The 23,063-nt window shown below is 39.0% G+C and overlaps 1 protein-coding gene across 4 annotated transcripts in view; it reads right to left on the minus strand.

Annotated features, from left to right (window-relative positions):
* Cadps (calcium-dependent secretion activator 1) overlaps positions 1 to 23,063 on the minus strand; it is a 1,208,856-nt gene that overhangs the window by 2,099 nt on the left and 1,183,694 nt on the right. The gene's annotated exons all lie outside the window — the stretch shown is intronic.

Raw genomic sequence — 23,063 nt, forward strand, 5'->3', positions numbered from 1 at the left:
GAAGGATGCATAGCTGATGGAACAGGTACAGAGAAGGGCAAGGATATTGGTGAGGGGAACACAGGAGTGCTCGTACCAAGAAATTACAGCATCTGGAGATTAGGAACCTGTGAGGCAATCTGACTGAGGTGTTTAAGGCTTTGAATGGATTTAGCAAGCTAAATGCTGATAGGATTAGCATTAGTAGTGGTAAGTGATGCAAGAAAGCAAGCTTATGCAGCATAATAAAAAGAGACACTTCCCTTTGCACCTATTCATTCCCTCCAACAGTTTGCCCAAGTACTTCATTGAATTTATTCAAACCATCCACTTCTACAAAAACAGATGGAAGCCTGTTTCAACAATCAACCACCCGGTGGATGAAAGCAAACTTCTGCAAATCATCCTTCCTTAACTTAAATTTATGCCCACTCATGTGTGTAGTCTCTGCAACAGAAAAAATGCCATCAGCATTGAGCTTGCTCAATCCATTCAGCCTTTAACACTTTAATCAGATCACCATGCAAGTGCCTAGTCTCCAGTCACAGCAGTTTGCAGGAGACTGAAGCCTTCTTGGTAAGAACACTCCTTTGTTCCCTTCACCAACCTCATTACCCTTCTCCACAACGTTCCACCAGTCTACATCCTTCCTAAAACATGGCCTACAGAGCTATATGCTGTACTAAAGATGTAGACTGACCATCACCTTATACAGTGGGATAATCACCTCTTTATCCCTGCTAGTAAAATTCCTGTATATCATTGACAAAACCCCATAAGCTGTACTTGAAGCCTGTCTACACTGTTCAGCAAACTTCCTATCTAAGTGCACAACTAACCCCTGGGAATTTTTCATTTTCCACTACACTGAGTATTGGAAAATGAAAAAGGTATGTTTCTATGGGATTACTGCTACACATATGCAGTACTTTGCATTTATCAATGTTAAACTCCAATTGAGATTTCTTAGCCCATCTGCCTAACTTTTGTAGATCCTGTTGCAGTAGCATACCATCATTATTGCCATTAATCATCCTGCCAACTCTTTGTATTATATGCAAACTTGGACATTAAGCCTGATATGCTTTCATCAATATCAGTGGTAAATACAGAAAACAACAATGGGCCCAAAGCTGAAACCTGGGGAATTCCATAAAGAGCAGTGCCCAGTGATTACCACTCTCTGTCTTCTTCTTCCACTCAAATTCCTTATCCATATATCCAAATTCCTTATCCATAGCAACAACTTTCCCTTAATGCCATACTGCTCCAATTTGTACAGCAATCATTTATGTACAAAGTATCAAAAGCTTTCATGAAACCCTTTTGATATGATATCAAAATTAGTTTTTGCATCCAGTTCCTCTGTGACCACACTGAAGTATCCAATCAAAGTGGTCAGACAAAATTTCCCCTTAACAAACCCATGTTGTGTCTGAAGAATAAATGCAGCCTTGTCTAGATGATCCTGCGCATTACTTTTTTAACCAGTGAATCTAATATTTTCCCTGGAACAGAAGTCAAACTAACAGGTCTGAAATTACTCGTGCCGCCCTTTATTATTATTATTATTATTATTAGCCATATAGTGCAAGGAAGCCTGAGGCTTATGCTGCACCAGCTAAAAAAAAATTTCCAAGTTACCCTGAGAGAGAGAGAGAGGTACAAGAGAATCACCAAGAAAGAGAAGAATAATGATATCCAGCTCAGGACCCTGGGTTTGCCAAGTCCATACTCACCAGATGTGAGCCCCAGGGGTTTGATCACCTTTCATGAATTGAGGATACATTTAGCTGCTCTGGATCCAAGGATGCTCTCATAAGAATGGTTAAGGATTTACTTATATTCTTCACTGCCTCATTTAATACAATTCGATTAGATCCCATCCACCCCAGGTGCCTTTCTTATACTTTCTTTAACTTCAACAATTTCTCTATTTCACTTTCCTCTCATTATTACTAAATCATTTAGCTCCCTGTTGAAGTTTGATATACTTCCGGCATTCCCTTCCCTACAGAATTGTTGGGATATCAGAGACTTGGTGCCACTCAGATATAAGGGATGCAGAATTGGAATTTGGGGAGTACAATGTATACAGAAAGGTTAGGAAGGGAGGAGGGGTTATGCTGTTAGTTAAGAAACACAAAATTTAAGGAAGTGCATCCAGTTGACATAGATGGACAGTGCAATGTTGAGTCAGTTTGGTGTGACATAAGCACTGGGAAAGCAAAAATGAGGGTAGGAGTTTGTCATTAGGCCTATAGGCCTAATGACAAACTCCTACTATACAGAGACAAACTATACAGAAAAATAGAGTGGGCCAGTAAATCAGAGTGTCTGATAATGGGGGATTTTAACTTCCCAGATATAGACTGGAACTTGTGGTTGGTCAGTCGCACACTAGCAAGGCTTTTGTGGATTTATTAGATGTTTGTTTACTACAGCAGCATATTAGAGAGGCAACAAGAGGGAGTAACACTCTTGATCTGATTATCAGATCAAGAGTGTTACTCCCTCTTGTTGATTATTCATGCATTAAGAACTTACAGATAAAGGAACCACTAGGTAGCAGTGATCACAGTCAGTAGTGTATCTGGGCTGTAACGACGTTTGGCCCAAACGTCGTTCCGGCCCAAATTATTAGAAATTCATTAAATTTATACACCTAAAATTAAGAAACAATGGTATAATCAAAGGGGAGGGAGAAATAATATCTATTTTACCCATTGCTACTAAAAATATATACAGTATTAATAGTAATCTTTAAAATTAATAGATTTCTTTAAAAATTTATTTAAAAAACAAAAATATAAAATTCGTAATGAAACTTGAACGTTTCTTATTAAAGTACAATGTGTTAGATAACGAGGAATGAGATGCATGTGATGTGTGAAACCAATAAAATGAAAGAACCACATTACTTGTTTATTGATTTAATCGAATGGCCAGATCAAACAGCTTTCACAATAACAGTGTCTTAAAATTTGACAACAATTTGATTTCTTTTACGAATGATGGGGCAAATGTTATGTTGGGCAGAAAATCTGGAGTTGGAAATAAATTATTAGAAAAATATCCAAATTTGATCATATGGCATTGTTTAAACCATCGGCTTGAGTTATCAGTTGGAGATGCAATATCAGAAGTTCATGGAATTAACCATTTTCAAATATTTGTGGACAAGGTGGTACACTTTGTACAGTCAATCTCCAAAAAACCAGAGAGAAATAGAAGCATGCACTACCAGCATCGGCGAAGAAATTAAAAGGATTGGACGGGTATTTAATGTAAGGTGGGTGGCCAGCTCCCTTAGGACTGTATCAGCAGTTTGGAAAATTTTGCATCTTTATTTTATTTTTTATTTATTTTTTTTGTTAGTTATTGGCGCATCGGCTTCTGTGACCATAAGGCACCTAACAAGGTTTTTCATTTTACTCTGATTCAAGCCCGAAGCGGGATTCGAACCCACAACCTTTGGGTTGCCAGGCAGGCACTTTGCCCACCTGGCCAGCCCGATCGGCTTGCATCTTTATGCCATCATTTTGAAAATGCCAGTAAATATAATAACCGAAACAAAACTGAACAATCCATGTTCAATGGATTATATAAACAAATTTCATCCAAACAGTTTGTTCTAAATTTAGCCCTGATGACAATAGTATATGCAGACAAATTGTATTGTAGTTTTAAATGTTTTTCACCAACCTTATGTAGAAATAAAACACAAAGAAAACGAAAACTGGAATCTTGATAACTATGTATTTATAATAAGTTATATTTGTCTGTATTTACAATAAATTATATTTAACTTTACAACTAAAATATATGAAATATACATATAAAATATACATTAAAATATACTGGGTTAAGAACAATAAAATACATTAAAATATACTAAATTAAAATCGATAAAACCAAAGCTTTCGAAGGCTCCTGCCTTCTTCTTCAGCGGTATTTTCTTTGTTCTGCGGTGCGTCTTTAAATACCAGCAGGTTCACGGTACTCATCACGTGTTTCATTCCCACGTGTTCCGTTCTCTTGTGTTACGGAATCGGAAGTGGCTCGAGAGTGGGTCATGTGGAACCGTTCATCCCTTCTGAGGATAGTAGCCTCAAAGAGGGGATGGATCCGCATTCCTCTATCTCTATTAATGTTCACTGTGGAACAGATCTGCAAACTCTCAAGCCACTTCTGGTCCCAGAACTTATTCGCCCGATCGGTGATGATAGCCTCGTCCGGGAAGATGTGGTGCTGCTTCTCCCAAAATTGCTCGGCCACGGCGGACTTACCATAGTCCGCACTTCTTATTGCCTTAGTGTGCTCCCCCCAGACGGTCTTTGAGACGGCGTTTTGTTTCCCCTACATAACACTCCCCACAATCTGGGCATCTAATACTGTATACGACCCCACTTGCATTCTCTTTTTGAATGGGGTCCTTTACTTGTGACACGATTGTGTGCAGCCTCCGCCCCGGAAGCTGCACACAACGCGTCTGATAATTTCTTAGTATTCTAGTTATGTGATCGGTTAGACCCGGATAGTAGGGAATATATGCAGTGGATACTGGCGTAAACGATTCGCCTCTCCTCTGATTTCCTTTAATATATTTTTCTATAATCCTCTGGGGGTAGCCACATTTTGTAAGATCCATCGTGACACGTTCATACTCTATCTTCCTATCCTCGGAGGTACTACAGTGTGATTTTGCCCTGTCAACTAATGTTCTAACCACACTGTTCCTATGATGGTTGGCCTGAGCTGAATTGTAGTGCGAATACTGACCTTTACACATCGATTTCCTATAGACCTTAGTCTTTAGTTGTTGGTCTTCCCGACAGACCAACACATCTAGGAACGGCAAAACTCCTCCTTCTTCTGCCTCCGAGGTAAATTGTATGAATGGGGAGAAGCCATTTAAAATATTCAACACCTGATCTTCACTCCCCTTTCGAATAATTGAAAACGTATCATCTACGTATCTTTTCCAGGGGCGCATAGGGAGAACACTAACATTAAATATTCTAGCCTCGAGCTCCTCCATAGCTAAATTAGCTATAATTGCGCTAATGGGGGAGCCCATGGCTGTACCGTTAACCTGCTTATACATAGTATTATCAAACACCATAGTGGTGCTTGAGAGGCATAATTCTATACCTTTCTCAATATCCTCTAAATTTAATTGTGTTCAAGTATTTAGAGTAGTATCTCTCCGTAAGGCCACGTGTGCACAACGCACTCCATGGTCAATCGGAATACACGTAAATAGAGATTTCACGTCGAAAGATATCATAATTTCATTCTCTTCTATGCGTTGGCTTCTAATAAAATGCACAAAGTCTTTGCTGTCCTTAATACTAAATTCAGAAAGTCCTACTAATGGAGATAATAATTTGGCTAAGAAACCAGATAGTGCATATGTGGGACTGCCTATAAATGAAACTATGGGTCTAAGTGGTACACCCATTTTATGAATTTTGGGCAAGCCATAAAATCTTGGTATTTGGCTCCCTGTAGCATGCAGTACCCAATATTGTTCTTTGGAAATTTTGCTAGACTTAAGCCAACTCTGTACCATTCTATTCACCTGCCGTTCCAAGCTAAGCAGTGGACTTTTCTGAATAACCTTATAGGTTGTATGATCATTCAATAAATCCAACGCCTTATTTAGATATGCTTCCTTATCAAGAACCACCGTTGCCCTACCTTTGTCCGCGGGTAAGATCACAATGCTATCCTTCCCTACTATCCGGGTCTAACCGATCACATAACTAGAATACTAAGAAATTATCAGACGCGTTGTGCGCAGCTTCCGGGGCGGAGGCTGCACACAATCGTGTCACGAGTAAAGGACCCCATTCAAAAAGAGAATGTAAGTGGGGTCGTATACAGTATTAGATGCCCGGATTGTGGGGAGTGTTATGTAGGGGAAACAAAACGCCGTCTCAAAGACCGTCTGGGGGAGCACACTAAGGCAATAAGAAGTGCGGACTATGGTAAGTCCGCCGTGGCCGAGCATTTTTGGGAGAAGCAGCACCACATCTCCCCGGACGAGGCTATCATCACCGATCGGGCGAATAAGTTCTGGGACTGGAAGTGGCTTGAGAGTTTGCGGATCTGTTCCACAGTGAACATTAATAGAGATAGAGGAATGCGGATCCATCTCCTCTTTGAGGCTACTATCCTCAGAAGGGATGAACTGTTCCACATGACCCACTCTCGAGCCACTTCCGATTCCGTAACACAAGAGAACGGAACACGTGGGAATGAAACACGTGATGAGTACCGTGAACCTGCTGGTATTTAAAGACGCACCGCAGAACAAAGAAAATACCGCTGAAGAAGAAGGCAGGAGCCTTCGAAAGCTTTGGTTTTATCGATTTTAATTTAGTATATTTTAATGTATTTTATTGTTCTTAACCCAGTATATTTTAATGTATATTTTATATGTATATTTCATATATTTTAGTTGTAAAGTTAAATATAATTTATTGTAAATACAGACAAATATAACTTATTATAAATACATAGTTATCAAGATTCCAGTTTTCGTTTTCTTTGTGTTTTATTTCTACATAAGGTTGATGAAAAACATTTAAAACTACAATATGAACATACCCAACCTCACAGGCCTGTTCGAAGAATTATTCAGACAAATTGATTCGTCGTACAATTCGTTATCCTTAAAAAAGTTGTTAGAAGCCTAAGATACCATTGAAAAAATGCAATTATTTTTGGTAACATTAATTCATAGAAATCAATTTCTAAACAGTATTATTAATGATATGAAGCACAGGCTGAGCGTTAGTACAGATTCTACTGAGTTTAACCGTATTTTTATATCCTGAAATTTCTTTATTTAAAGAAATTTAAACTTCAGATACCACAAAAGAGTTGAAAATCTTGAACCAAGCAAATGGCCATCTGAAATTGATCTTGGATTTGGAGAAAATGAAATAGAATCTCTCTGTAAATGTTTTAATTTATCTTTCACAAAATGTTTGAATGCCTACATGGATTATTTAGCTAATGGTGGTTGTAGTGTGCCCACGGAATTGGAACATTTAAAAACTTATTCTAAAATTATAGCTTGCAGTCCTTCTGAATGCGAGCATGGCTTCAGCAGTATGAATTTAACATTAACTGAGAAAAGATCCTGTATTCTTGTCAAACATGTGGAAAGTTTGTTGTTTATTAAACTATATGTTCCACCATGAGAATTAAGGAATCCAAATTTAATGTCCAAACTTGGTTGCGGTCTCATCGTTCTGCTGTTGACCAACAAAAAAAAAGGGCAGTCACACAAGAATACATAATGAATCCTGTATGGGAATTTCTATGATTATTCTAAACAGTATTTTTTATATTTTGGAGTTTTTCTTTTCGTTTTTTTATTTTCTGATTTTTTAAATTTTTTGTCTTTGTTTTTTACTTTTGAAATTTTTATTTAATAGTCATCAATAAATACTGAACAAATATTCTAATCTTTGACTTATTTATTTTTGCAAATGAAAAAAGCATAGGTAACTATTTGTAGTTAATTCACGTGCATTCCGGTACTATTTTTTTTAGCAATACACCTCTGATCACAGTGTACTGATGTGGGATTTACTTAAAGATGTAACTACCATCAGGGGTAAAGGGAAGGGTTTTTGCTTTCGTAAAGGCGACTACAGTGGTCTCAGAGATTTTTTAGGTTCTATACAGCGGGACCAACTGATGTTACCAACAGCAAATTCTAAAGGGGAAGCAGCATTCAAGGAAGTAATGTTGGAGGTTACTAGGCTTTGCGTTCCAACTAAGAAATACTGCTCTAGGTTCAGACCCAAATATATGTCAGATGAACTAATGAGACTCGTGGCAGAGAAGAAAAATTTATGTGATGCACATAAATTGGCACGCAACACAGAAGCCAATGGTAGATACAAGCTAGTCTGTAATCTAATCATGAAGGAGGTTAGGCAAGCAAAGGCAGATTATGAAAAATCTTTTGCAAAGGATGCAAAGAAAAACAGCAAAGATTTCTTTACTTATATAAACTCAAAAAGGAAAGGGATGAATCAGATTGGGCCACTTGATATCAATGGTTTGACTGTAGATGAGCATTCTCAGATAGCTGCCAAACTAAATGAGTATTTTGCATTCACACATGAGGAGTTATTAAAGGAGGAGAGGGCCAGATGTTTATCAGACTCTGACGGGGAGTTGAATGATTTTGTAATAACTGAGAGCAAAATGGAAGAGAAATTGGTGAAGTTAAACATAAGAAAGGCACCTGAGATGGATGGGATCTAGCCAGTTATACAAATGTATTAAAGGAGGCAGCAAAGGAAGTAAGCAAATCATTAGCCATAATTATAGAGCATCCTTGAACTCGGAGGAAGTCCCCACGGACTGGAGATGTGCAAATGTATCTCTAATTCACAAAGAGTGACATAAGTAATTACAGACCTGTTAGTTTAACTTCTGTTACAGGGAAAATAATGGAGTCACTGGTTAAAGAAGCATTGCAGGATCATTTAGACAAGACTGCAGCAATATTTCAGACATAGCATGGGTTTGTCATATCTTACCAATTTGATTGGACACTATGATGTGGTCACAAAGGAACTGGATGCAAAAAATAATTTTGATATCATATACTTGGGTTTCAGGAAAGCTTCTGAGACTGTAGCACATGGAAGACTACTGTACAAATTGGAGCAGTATGGCATTAAGGGCAAGTTTCTACAAAGTATGAAAGGACAGAGTGGGAGAAGACAGAGAGTGGTGGCCAATGGGTACTGCTTTACGTGGACTAATGTTATTAGTGGTGTTCCCCAGGGTTCAGTATTGGGCCCATTGGTGTTTTGTATATTTATCAATGATATTGATGAAGATATATCAAGCTTAATGTCAAAGTTTGCAGATGATACAAAGGTATCATCTGCAAACTTTGTATAGGTTATGGGTTGCAATAATCCCCAGAGAAATGAACCAACTATGTGGTGGAGAATGAAATAGACTTGGGAGTAATTGTGCAGTCTGATTTGAAGTTTTCGGAGCAGTGCACACAGGTTGCCAGAGTAGGTCATGGGGTCTTGTGAATGATGTATAGGAATTTTGTGAGCAGAGATAAGGTTGAAGGTTGTTGTGGTGTTAACTGGCGCAAGGGCTACTTAGGTCATACTGCACCTCCCAAATCGATTGATTTTCTATACAAAAAACTGCTTGAGCAGCAGTTAGAAATGATCATACATTTTTATTTGTTTTACGTAGAAAAAGAATTCAGAGAGAGAGATTTGCTTTCTATACCTATTATGCTATTCAAAGTGAGAAATTGTTATATATCTAAAATGAAACTAAAAGGCATTTGTCGGGCATTGTTGAACAATTTACATTCAAGGAGTATATGTTTTACTGTAAGTGGTTGCAAGCAGTGTGCACACTGCGGAGGATCGTTTCCCGTAAGCAGATAGAGATGTGAGAGGTGAGTGCGACCTATACGAGTTCTGGCTATGATTACTTCTTTTCTATTTTTATAAAGGCTAGAAGCCCGTAATTAAGGTTCAGGTTTTATTTGCAATAGCTTTTTATTTGTTTGCATTTTCCACAGAAGTGTCCATTGGTCCATAGATGTTCTTCGTATATTATGTCTATAATCAGGATATGGGACTAGGTCATTTGTTGAGGATACGTTGGAAGGATGCTTTGGGGCATTATCTGCCCATTCATTTCCTGAAATACCACTGTGATCCATGAAAAGATAATAGTTTTCGGATGCTCATGAAGTTGCATCCGATTATGTTTTATGAGCTTTAATAAAGGATTATTAGGTAGGGCAGTGCTTTTCAAAGCTAAAAGAGCACTCTGTGAATCAGTATATATTATACTTTTATTTATTAGCATTAGTAGAGGCATATGATGCAAGAAAGCACGCTTATGCAGCATCAGCCAAAAAAAAAAAAAAAACTTCCACTTTACCCCTCTGTTCGTTCAAAATACCTGTCCAGCTGAGCTTTAAATTTATTTAGGCTATCAACTTCCACAAAAAAGGATGGAAGTCTGTTCCACCAACAAACTACCCGCTGGCTAAAGACAAATTTCCGGACATCTATCCTACATCTGTATTTCCTCAATTTCAATTTATGCCCTCTCAGGCGATTATTCTGAGCAAGAGACAGAATCCCATCAGCATTGAGCATGCTCAAACCATTCAAGGCTTTATACACCTCTATCAGATCACCTCGCTGGTGAAGAGTCTCCAGACACTGTAATTTGCAAAACTTAAGCCTTTCTTCGTAAGAGCAACCCTTTGTTCCATTCACTAACCGTGTTGCCCTTCTCTGTACTCGTTCCAGCAGCTCTACATCCTTTTTGAAATGAGGCCCCCAGACCTGTATACAGTACTCAAGGTGTGGCCTTACCATTGCCTTATACAAGGGAATAATCACCTCCTTATCCCTGCTAGAAAATTTCCTGTATATCATTGATAAGACACCATGAGCTACTTTTGCAGCCCGTCTGCACTGTTCAGACAACTTCATATCTGCCTGCACAATTACCCCCAGGTCCTTTTCATTCTCTACCACTGTCAGTGTAGTACCACAGAGTTGATACGTTGCTCTGGGGTTGCTGTTTCCCATATGTAGTACTTTACATTTGTCAATGTTAAACTTCATTTGCCACCTCTCAGCCCATCTGCTCAACCTTTCCAGATCCTGTTGCAGCAGCATAGCATCAGTAGTGTCCTTAACAACCCTGCCAACTTTTGTATCATCTGCAAACTTGGACATTAAGCTTGATATACCATCATCAATATTATTTTTAAATACAGAAAACAATAATGGACCCAACACTGAACCCTAAGGGACTCCACTGATAACATTAGTCCACGATGAGCAGTGTCCATTGATTACCACCCTCTGTCTTCTCCCCCTCAACCACCCTTTTATCCATAGCAGCAATTTGCCTCCAATGCCACACTGCTCCAATTTGTGCAGCAGTCTTCCATGTTTAGCATTAGCATTAGCATTAGTAGAGGCATTTGATGCAAGAAAGCAAGCTTATGCAGCATCAGCCAAAAAAAAAAAAAAAAAAAAACCACTTCCACTTCACCCCTCTGTGCAACAGTATCAAAAGCCTTTCTAAGATCCAAGTATATAATATCAAAGTTATTCCCTGCATCCAGTTCTTTTGTGACTGCATCATAGTATCCAATCAAATTGGTCAGGCAAGACTTCCCCTTAACAAAACCATGCTGTGTCCGAGGTATAACTGAAATCTTGTCCAGATGATTCTGCAGTGCTTCCTTAACCAGTGCCTCCATTAATTTTCCCGGAACAGAAATTAAACTCACAGGTCTATAATTACTTGTGTCAGCCTTTGATCCTCCTTTGTGAATTGGGATCACATTTGCACATCTCCAGTCTATGGGTACCCCTGAGTCCAAGGAAGCTCTCATAATTATGGATAAGGATTTGTTTACTTCCTTTGCTGCCTCTATAACTGGATAGATCCCATCTACCCTAGGTGCCTTTCTTGTGTTTATCCTCAACAATTTCTCCTCCACTTTACTCTCAGTTATTACAAGATTATCTAGCTTACTGCCAGAGTTGAATACACCTCTGGCATTCCCCTCGCTGAATAACTCCCCATGTGTGAATGTCGATGCAAAATATTCATTTAGTTTGTTAGCTACCTGAGCAGGATCATCAACAGATGACCCATCGATATCAAGTGGACCAATCTGATTCATCCCCTTCTTTCTAGAGTTTACATAAGTAAAGAACTCTTTGCTGTTTTTCTTTGCATCTCTTGCCAAAGATTTCTCGTAATCTGCCTTCGCCTGCCTTTTAGGATACCTTAGCACCATGTGGTATCAAAGGCCTTCTCTATATTGAGGTATATCACGACAAGATGTTGATTTCTGACGAATGCATTTCTTATGTTGGATTCAGCTTTGGTGATGAGGTCTAGGGAAGATCTATTCTTCCAAAAGCCAAACATTATTACTGATTATGTTTTGGGATTCAAGGTACCAGGTGAGTCGATGGTGAACATTTTTTCCAAATCTTACTCAGGCAGCTGGTTAGAGAAATTTATATATAGTTGTTAGGAATCGAATGATCTTTTCCAGGTTTAGGTATGGCTATTACATAAGGCCTCCGTAGTCGAGTGGGCAGGAGTGGGAGTGCAGTAGCACACGCTCTTTGAGTAGACCGGGGTTCAAGCCCCTGACTGCTGAATACGGTCGATCTGTCAACCTGCACTGGACGAGCGTGGCAGATTATGGTCCGTTTCTCTCAGCATGAATTGTTGAGGAGGCTTCCATCCTGCAGTGGGTTGATAATGGCTGCACTTTACTTTTTTTTTTTTATTACATAAGAATGTCGCCAGGAAGTAGGGAATACATGTTCTGAGAATATCCTACTGTAAAAGTTAAGCAATAAAGGTAGTGATTTCTGATTGAGGTGTTGAATCATTATATTGTAGATCCCATCAGGGCCAGGAGAGCTATTTCTTAAGGTATATATAGATTTTTCCAGTTCAGATGTTGTGAGTGGCTGGTTATAGGGTAAAGGTCATGCAGCTTTGAAGTTCAGCTTCCTTTTCTCAACTTCAGCTTTAATTTTTTGAAAAGATGGCTGATATGCGGTTGAGGCAGACAATTCACAGAACACCGTTCCTAAGACAATGGCAATTTCTAAATAATAGGAGAAGTCGACATATGATATTTACCATTTATATTCTTTATTTTTTCCCAGATTATTCAGGTATCAGTATCTTTGCTCTTTGTTGATTGAGGAGGAAAATTTTATCCATGACTCTTTTTTCACCTTTCGTCGGATATAATGAGCTTTGGCTCTCAATCTCTTGAAGTTAATACGGTTGACAGTAGTGGGATGTTTGTGGAAGGTGTTCCATACTGCGTTTTTTTCTCTTTTCGCCTTGTTACAATCACCATTCCACCAGTAATTGTTATGCTGATGGTTTCTTATTTGAGACTGTGGGATGGCAGCTGTTGCAGCTGTTAGTATCTGCATTATGATTTGATTGGTGACAGTGTCAATAGCAGAAGACTCTATGATGTGATCATCAAAAGATACATAATGGGTAAATTTTGTCCAGTTTGCTTTGGAAAATTTCCATTTTGTTTTTGTTTCTGTTTATTTGGAATGGGTAGTTTGAATACTACAGATTAGCATTAGCATTAGTAGAGGCATATGATGCAAGAAAGCAAGCTTATGCAGCATTAGCCAGAAAAAAAAAAAAAACTTCCACTTCACCCCTCCGTTCGAAATACCTGTCCAGCTGAGACTTAAATTTATTTAGGCTATCAACTTCCACAACAAGGGATGGAAGTCTGTTCAACCAACCAACTACCCGCTGGCTAAAGGCAAATTTCCGGACATCTATCCTACATCTGCCTTTCCTCAATTTGAATTTATGCCCTCTCAGGTGATTATTCTGAGCAAGAATAAGAATCCTATCAGCACTGAGCATGCTCAAACCATTCAATGCTTTATACACCTCCATCAGATCACCTTGCCGGTGCTTAGTCTCCAGACACTGTAACTTGCAACACTTAAGCCTTTCTTCGTAAGAGCAACCCTTTGTTCCATTCACTAATCTTATTGCCTTATTGCCCTTCTCTGTACTCATTCCAGCAGCTCTACATCTTTCTTGAATTGAGGCCTCCAGACCTGTATACAGTACTCAAGGTGTGGCCTGACCATTGCCTTATGCAAGGGAATAATCACCTCCTTATCCCTGCTAGAAAAATTCTCATATATCATTGACAAGACACCATGAGCTACTCTTGTAGCCCGTCTGCACTGCTCAGACAACTTCATATCTGCCTGCACAATTACCCCCAGGTCCTTTTCATTCTCTACCACTGTCAGTGTAGTACTACAGAGTTGATACGTTACTCTGGGGTTGATGTTTCCCATATGTAGTACTTTACATTTGTCAATGTTAAACTTCATTTGCCACCTCTCAGCCCATCTGCTCAACCTTTCCAGATCCTGTTGCAGCAGCATAGAGTCAGTAGTGTCCTTAACAACCTTGCCAACCTTTGTATCGTCTGCAAACTTGGACATTAAGCTTGATATACCATCATCAATATTATTTATATTGTAGCCGTTTAACAATTTTTGGTGTCCCAGCAATGAATTCCAAATATCCTTGGATAACAAAAGGTGATAACTTGCCTACAGGCTGGGTGGAGAGAGAGAGAGTGTATCACAGATGAAAGTTTGGCGTCTCCTTGCACTGCACTTCTCTTCAAAGTCTTTTGGGTTGATTACTGTCATTGACATCAGACATTTCTGATCTGGAGATTGAAGGCTCTAATGGTGGAAAATTATTCAAATCCATGCTTGCTCCTTTTAGCCCCGGGAGAGGAAGATTCTTCTCCCAGGTTAACGGCCCCGCCATGTGAAGGCAGGAGCAGTACCTACCAGAGACCAAGAGATCAGAAGAATAGGAGGGCAGTATGTAGCTAGCGTGCATGTGACCAACCCACATGTTTTAGTCAATGTCTGGACAGTTAAATAGCCCCGTAAGACATTCTGATTTACCAGAGCACGCTGTTTCTCTGTACAGTTGTTGGTTGTACTCATCAGGGTCATTAGGCCTATCATCATCATCATCAGCCATTTTCAATCCACTGCAGGATTAAGGCCTCTCCAGCAACTTTCCAGTTTCTTTTGTTTTGTGCAATGGCCATCCACTTACAAAATTATCAAAATAATTTTGATATCATATACTTGGATTTCAGGAAAGCTTTTGACACTGTTGCACATGGAAGACTATTGTACAAATTGGAGTAGAATGGTATTAAGGGTAAGTTGCTACAATGGATAAAAGGATGATTGAGTGGGAAAAGACAGAGGGTGGTAATCAATGGGTGCTGCTCTTCGTGGACTAATGTTATTAGTGGAGTCCCATAGGTTTCGGTGTTGGATCCACTGTTATTTTGTATATTTATCAATGATACTGATGAAGATATAACAGGATTAGTGTCGAAGTTTGCAGATACAAAGGTTGGCATGGTTGTTAATGACAGTAATGGTAGTTTGCTACTGCAACAGGATCTAGAAAATTTGGGTAGATGGGCTAAAAAGTGGCAATTGAAGTTTAACCTTGACAAATGCAAAGTATTGTATACGGGTAGAATTAACTCCAGAGAAATGTACCAACTGTGTGGTACTACACTTAAGGTGGTAGAAAATGAAAAAGACCTGGGTGTAATTGTGCAGTCAGATATGAAGTTTTCTGAGCAATGCAGACAGGCTGCCAGGGCAGGTCATGGGGTTTTGTCAATGATATATAGGCGCCTCGGTAGCCAGGTGGGAAGGAGCAGCAGTGCGTAGCACACGCTTCTTGATTAGACCGGGGTTCGAGCCCGTCACCACCAAATACGGAGGATGCGGAAAGGTCATGGAATGACCACCGCATATCCCGGAGCAATATGGTCTCAGTTGCTAATGCTCCTAAAAACCAAATAACAACAACAACAACAACAACAATGATATATAGGAATTTTGCAAGCAGTGAAAAGGAGGTGATTGTCCCTCTGTATAATAATAGTAGTAGTAGTAGTGGCATGTGATGCAAGAAAGCAGGTGTATGAGCTTATGCAGCATCAGCCAAAGAGAAAAAAAAAAAAAAAAAAAAAAATCACACCATTCCCTCCAAATGCCTGCCCAGTTCCTCCTTAAATTTATTCAACCTATCAACTTCCAAGACAGATGGAAGTTTGTTCCAGCAATTATCCACCCGCTGGCTAAAGGCAAATTTCCGCACATCTATTCTACATCTGTCTTTTCTTAATTTGAATTTATGCCCCCTTAGGTTTGTAATCTGAACAAGTGGAAGGATCCCATTAGAATTCAGCGTGCTCAACCCATTCAAGGCCTTATACACTTCAATCAGATCACTGCACAGGTGCCTAGTCTCCAGCCACTGCAATTTGCAGAACTTAAGCCTCTCTTGGTAAGAGGATCCCTTCATTCCCCTCACCAATCTTGTTGCCCTTCTCTGTACATGCTCAAGTAAATCTACATCCATCCTAAAATGAGACCTCCAGACTGTACACAGTATTCAAGGCGTGGCCTGACCATTGCCTTATACAGAGGGACAATCACCTCCTTCTCCCTGGTAGCAAAATTCCTATATATCATTGACAAAACCCCATGACCAGCCCTGGCAGCCTGTCTGCATTGCTCAGTAAACTTCATATCTGACTGCACATTTACTCCCAGGTCTTTTTCATTTTCTACCACCTAAAGTGTAGTACCACACAGTTGGTATGTTTCTCTGGGGTTACTTCTACCCATATGCAGTACTTTACATTCGTCAAGGTTAAACTTCAGTTGCCACTTCTTAGCCCATCTGCCCAAATTATCTACATCCTGTTGCAGTAGCACACTGCCATTACTGTCATTAACAACCCTGCCAACCTTTGTATCATCTGCAAACTTCGACATTAAGCCTGATATACCTTCATCGATATCATTGATAAATATGGAAAACAACAGTGGACCCAACACCGAACCCTGTGGGACTCCACTAATAACATTAGTCCATGAAGAGCAACACCCATTGATTACCACCCTCTGTCTTCTCCCACTTAACCATCCTTTTATCCATTGTAGCAACTTACCCTTAATACCATTCTGCTCCAATTTGTACAATAGTCTTCCATGCGCAACAGTGTCAAAAGCTTTCCTGAAATCCAAATATATGATATCAAAATTATTTTTTGCATCCAGTTCCTTTGTAACCACATCATAATATCCTATCAAATTTGTCAGACAAGACTTTCCCTTAACACCCATGCTGTGTCTGAATTATTGCTGCAGTCTTGTCTAGATGATCCTGCAATGCATCTTTTACCAGTGACTCCATTATTTAAGGCAATGGTCAGGCCACACCTTGAGTACTGCGTACAGGTCTGGAGGTCTCATTTTAGAAGGATGTAGATTTGCTTAAGCATGTACAGAGAGGGCACCAAGTTTGGTGAGGGGAATGAAGGGATCCTCTTACCAAGAGAGGCTTAAGTTCTACAAATTTCAGCAGCTAGAGACCAAGCACTTGAGAGGTGTATAAGGCCTTGAATGGGATTCTTCCATTTGTTCAGATTACAAACCTAAGGGGGCATAAATTCAAATTAAGGAAAGACAGATGTAGAATAGATGTGCAGAAATTTGCCTTTAGCCAGCGGGGTGGTTAGTTGCTGAACAAACGTCCATCTGTCGTTGTGGAAGTTGATAGATTAAATAAATTTAAGGAGGAACTGTAGAAATATTTAGTGGGATTTGTTTTTTTTATTTTTATTATATTTTTTTTTGGCTGATGCGGTATAAGCTCATACACTTGCTTTCTTGCATCACATGCCACTACTACCCATGAACTGATGAATTTCATGTGTCCATCTCTGTTGTTGTCTTCCAGGTTTTCTTTTAGCTCCTCTTGGGTACCATTCTGTAATTTTCTTAGTCCATCCGTGATAATGTCTTCGGGCTGCATCCTGCCCAAGTCCATTTCAATTCTTTAGTTTTGATAAGAATGTCCTTTATTTTTGTTTGCTGCCTAATCCATGTGTTTCTCTTCTTATCTAACAGTCTGATTCCTAATACAATTTGTTCTATTCTTCACTGTGTAGTTTTCAGCTTCTCTTCCATTCTTTCAATGAGTGCCCAAATTTCACTTCCATAAGTCATGTCTGGGAGTATACATTAGTTTCAGACAAATATTTGGATATTGCTCCTCAATATATGACTATATTTCCTGAATGCTAAGTACTGAAATTTATCCTTCTCTTGACTTCCCAGCCATTTATCATTATTACAGCTAATGACTTGTCCCAGATAAGTAAATGAATTCACCATTTCAATTACTGCTTCTTCAATGATTATATCCCTTTCTGTGGCATACTTGTTTAGCATTACTTTTGTTTTAGCCATATTCATCTTTAGTCCGAAATCCTTGTTAACTCTGCATAACTGATTAAGCTTTTCCTCTAATTCTTTGAGATCATGGCTTATGATCCAAATGTCTTCTGCAAATCGTAAATGGTTTAGGTATCCTCCACCCTTCTGCAACCAGTCTAATCTTCTGAAAGCTTCCTCAAGGGCAACTTCAGAGATATTTTCCCCCTTGTTGAACCTCTTTCTTAATTTTAAATTTGCTACTGTCTTTGTCTAGTTTAATAAAGGAGGCAGCATTCTTATATATTTTCTTCAAAATCATAATGTATGTTGTGCCTATGCATTGTCTTTCCAGTGCCCAAAACATTGCCTTATGCTGTATGGAGTCAAATGCCTTTTCATAATCCACAAATGCCAGGCATAATGGTATTTTATATTCAATTGCTTTCTCCATTAGCTGTGATATTATGTGAAGATGAAATATAGTTGCGAATCCTGTTCTAAAGCCAGCTTGCTCTTTCAGTTCATTCTCATCAAGTATTCTTTCTAATCTGTTAGTAATGATACTTGTGAACAACATGTAGATGTTGAACAACAAGCTAATTGGTCTATAATTTCCAATTTCTGATTTATCTTTTTTCTTATGCAGCAGAATTATTATTGCATTATTCCACTCCTTAGGTGTCACTCCTTTCCTAATGTATTTTGTGAAGAGTCTTGCCAGTTTCTGTGTCATATCTCTTCTTCCCAATTTTAACAACTTTACAGTAACTTCATCTTCACCAAGGGCTTTCTGATTCTTCATTTTCTTCAATGCACATTCTACCTCATATGGAATGATATCAGGTATGTCATAAGTGTTGCTAATTTGTGATCCATCTTCCCCACTGCTGGCATCATTCCCTTGCTCCTTATATGGGGTGCCTATGCCTTGTCTTTCCTTTGAATTATGCCTTCCCTGCTATTTATAAGTATATCAGGCACCTCTATAGCCAGGTGGGCAGGAGCAGCAGTGCATAACACACGCTTCTTGATTAGACCGGGGTTTGAGCCCACGACCACCAAATACGGAGGATGCGGAAAGGTCAGGGAATGACCACCGCATATCCCTGGAGTAATATGGCCTTAGTTGCTAATGCTCCTAAAAAACACCAAACAAACATAAGTACATCATCACTATTCTTCAGTTTCAGTATCATTTGTCTTTCTATATTACTGCTCATGGCTGTTGATTTAAGTCCTTTGTTTTCCCTTAATGCTTGTTCTACTTTTCTTGTGTTAAATATTCTTATGTCCTCTCCAGGTCTCTTTCTAATGGCTTTGCATAATTCAGTATACTCAATTTTGTCTTTGTCAGGGTTTATCTTGCTCTTCATTTGTCATCTTTGGTTCATCATGACAAGTGTTTCTTGACAAATTTTTTCTTGTCTGTATTTTTTTTTACCTATAGGTTTCTTGGGCTTTATCACTTTCAGAAAGTTGTATTCCTTGTCGATATCTTGGTTCTGAAAGGTCTGCAGAAGCTCAAACTTGTTCTTATGTTAGCATTAGGTGAGGCATATGATTCAAGAAACAAGCTTATATAGCTTGCTTTCGTAGCATTAGCGGAAAAAAAAAAAAAAAAAAAACCCTTCCCATTTCACCCATTCGGTCACTCCAGATGTTTGTCTAGTTCAGCCTTAAATTTATTTAAGGCTATCAACTTCCACAACAACAGATGGAAGTCTGTTCCACCAATCAACTACCTGCTGGGTAAAGGCAAATTTCCACACATCTATCCTACAACTGTTTTTCCTCAGTTTGAAACTATGCCCCCTCAGGTTCTTAATCTGAGCAAGTGGAAGTATCCTATCAGCATTGAGCCTGCTCAAATCATTCAAGTTCCAGTATATACTGCTTTTTGTCCTTTTCTGTTATCTCAAAGACCTTGTATTATTTACTCGAGTCAGTTTTTTTCTTTCTTTTCTTACATCTATATCAAGTGTGCATTTTATCATTCTGTGATCACTTCCGACATTTACCTTGTTCAGGATGGTAACATCACTCACAATATATCTTCTGTTAGTGATGTTAGGCCTATAACACACTCCTACTCTCATTTTTTCTTTCCCTTGCTGAGACTACATGCATGAGGGGCATAAATTGAAACAGAGGAAGGATGGTTACAAAATAGATGTGCAGATGTTTGCCTTTAGCCAATGGGTGGTGGCTGATTGCTGGAACAAATTTCTATTTGATGCTGTTGACGTGGATAGCTGGCATAAATTCAAGAAAGCACTAGACAAGCTGTTGGAGGGGATGGACAGGTGAAATGGGAAGTTTTTCTTTTTTTTGCTGATGGTATATAAGCTTGCTTTCTTGCATTATTATTAACATCATCACTGACTTTCAAATCATGAAACAAAGACATTGTCATCACAAAAGAAAGTATTATCAATATATGCAATAATTGTGTATAAATCAATGTGCAATAATGTGAATAATCATTTTATTTCCAAAGTTTAAGAAAGCTTTAAATCAATTTGATTGGAAAACTGTGACGATATTAATGCCATTATTATTGTTGTTTTCTATATTATTCATTAATGATATTCATGAAAGTATATCAAGCTTAATGACAGTAATCATGGTAACCTACTACAACAAGATATAGTAAAATTAGGCAAATGGGCTGAGAAATGGCTCTGAAGTTTAACGTTGACAAATTCAAGGTACTGCATATGGGTTGAGTAATCCTAGATTACTATAACAACTGTGTGGTACTACACTCTGGGTAGTGGAAAATGAAAAAATCTGGGGTGTGCAGGCTGCCGCTCATGGGGTTTTGCCACTGCTATGTTGTTGTTGTTGGGTTTTTTTTGGCCATATTGCGCCTGTTCCTGTGGAGAGACACAGTACGGATTAATAAAAGGGTTTATATGGGCATAAATATAATAATCTGTTTTAGATAGTGGAAAAACTCAAGTAAATTGGAGTTGTTTCCAATCATATGTCTAATTTGAAGAGGTTCATTTAAATTAGATAGGGATCGGAATGATGTGGTTCTGGCATACTGATAGTGAGTGCACTCTATAAGAATATGTTTTACGGTTAGCGTTGAATTACAGTGGAAGCACAGTGGTGGATTATTTCCTCGCAATAAATAGTGATGTGTAAGATGGGTATGACCTATACGTGCTCTGGCAAGCACAACCTCTTCATGTCTGTTTGAATGGAAACTAGATTTCCATAGCTGTGGATCCTGTTTCATATTTCGTAACTTGTTATTTACCTGATTATGCCAAATTTCTCTCCATTTTTCATTGCAAATTCAGCGTATGATTGATTTATAGTCTGTGTAAGGAATCCGGATGTGGTTATTATCAGTGGGATTTCTTGCTGCTTTATCTGCACTCTCATTTCCTGGTATTCCAGTGTGCCCTGGAATCCAACAGAATGTGACAGTCTTCCTATTGTTATGAAATTCGGATATTTGAGTTCTTATTTGATTTATCAATGGATGTGGAGAGTGAGAATTGCCTTGGAGGGCTGTCACTGCACTCAAGGAGTCTGTATAGATACAGACTCCTTGAGTGCAGTCTTCGGAGTGAAAACATGAGCAAGTAAGGTCAAACCCATCTTAATGGCATAGAGTTCTGCAGTGAAAACGCTGCATTCTTGTGGTAATGAAACAGACACTGTTGATGTTGGTAGCACCACAGAAGCTCCCACATGTGTCATTTTTGGAGCCATCAGTATAAATTTGCAAAGTGTCTGCATTTGCCAAAGAGTGAGCTACATGTAGTTTCTGAATGGTTGGATTGTTCAGGGAGTGTTTCCCCCAACGAAAATAAGATGCAGGATATTTCAGAGACTGCTGGGAATCATTGGGGTACAAGTAAACACATGGGTTGTGTTAGGGTAGCTAAGAAAAAGAACAGGTGCATGTATACTTGTGTGTACACCAATGCTAGGAGTTTAGTAAATAAATTTGATGAATTTGAGGTATTGCTCAAAACATCAAAGGCAGATATTGTGGGGATTTCAGAGACGTGGTGTCACACAGATATAAGAAATGCAGAACTGGAATTTGGGGAGTACAATGTCTACAGAAAGGATAGACAGGATAGGAAGGGAGGAGGGGTTATGCTATTAGTTAAAAAACACATAAAATCCAAGGAAGTGAAGCCAGTCGACATCGCTGGACAGTGCAGTGTCGAGTCAGTTTGGTGTGACATAAGCATTGGGAGATCAAAATTGAGAGTAGGAGTGTGCTATAGGCCTAATGACTCTGATGAGTATAATAAGAAACTGTTCGGAGAAATAGAGTGGGCCAGTAAATCAGAGAGTCTTATAATGGGGGATTTTAATTTCCCAGATATTGACTGGAATTTGGGGGCTGGTCACTCACACAGTAGCAAGGCTTTTGTGGATTTATTGGATGATTGTTTTCTACATCAGCATGTTCGGGAGGCAACTAGAGGGAGTAATACTCTTGATTTGATTATCAGTAGTGATTCTTCATGCATTAAGAATCTGCAGATAAATGAACCACTTGGTGGCAGTGATCACAGTGTGCTGAAGTGGGAGTTACTCAAAGAGGTAACTACCATTAGGGGTAAAGGGAAGGGGTATTGCTTTCGTAAAGGCGACTACAATGGACTGAGACAGTATTTAAATTCTATACAGTGGGATCAACTGATGATATTGCCAACAGCAAATTCAAAATGGGAAGCATTCAAAGAACTTATCGTGGAAGCTACTAGGCTTTACATACCAACTAAGAAATATTGTTCAAGGTTTAGGCCTAAATGGTTGTCAGATGAACTAATGAGGCATATGGCAGAGAAGAAAAATGCATGGGATACATACAAATTAACACGTGACACGGACGCCTATGATAGATACAAGTTGATCTGTAACCAAGTTACAAAGGAGGTTAGGCAGGCGAAGGCAGATTACGAGAGATCCTTGGCAAGGGATGCGAAGAAAAACAGCAAAGAGTTCTTTACTTATGTAAACTCTAGAAGGAAGGGGATGAATCAGATTGGTCCACTTGAGATCGATGGGTCAACTGTTGATGACCCTGCTCGGGTAGCTAACAAACTAAATGAATATTTTGCATCGACATTCACACATGAGGAGTTATTCAGCGAGGGGAATGCCAGAGGTGTATTCAACTCTAGCAGT

Source organism: Mastigoproctus giganteus, chromosome 2, assembly GCF_048544385.1.
Source record: "Mastigoproctus giganteus isolate SK-2022 chromosome 2, ASM4854438v1, whole genome shotgun sequence".
NCBI lineage: Eukaryota > Metazoa > Arthropoda > Arachnida > Uropygi > Thelyphonidae > Mastigoproctus > Mastigoproctus giganteus.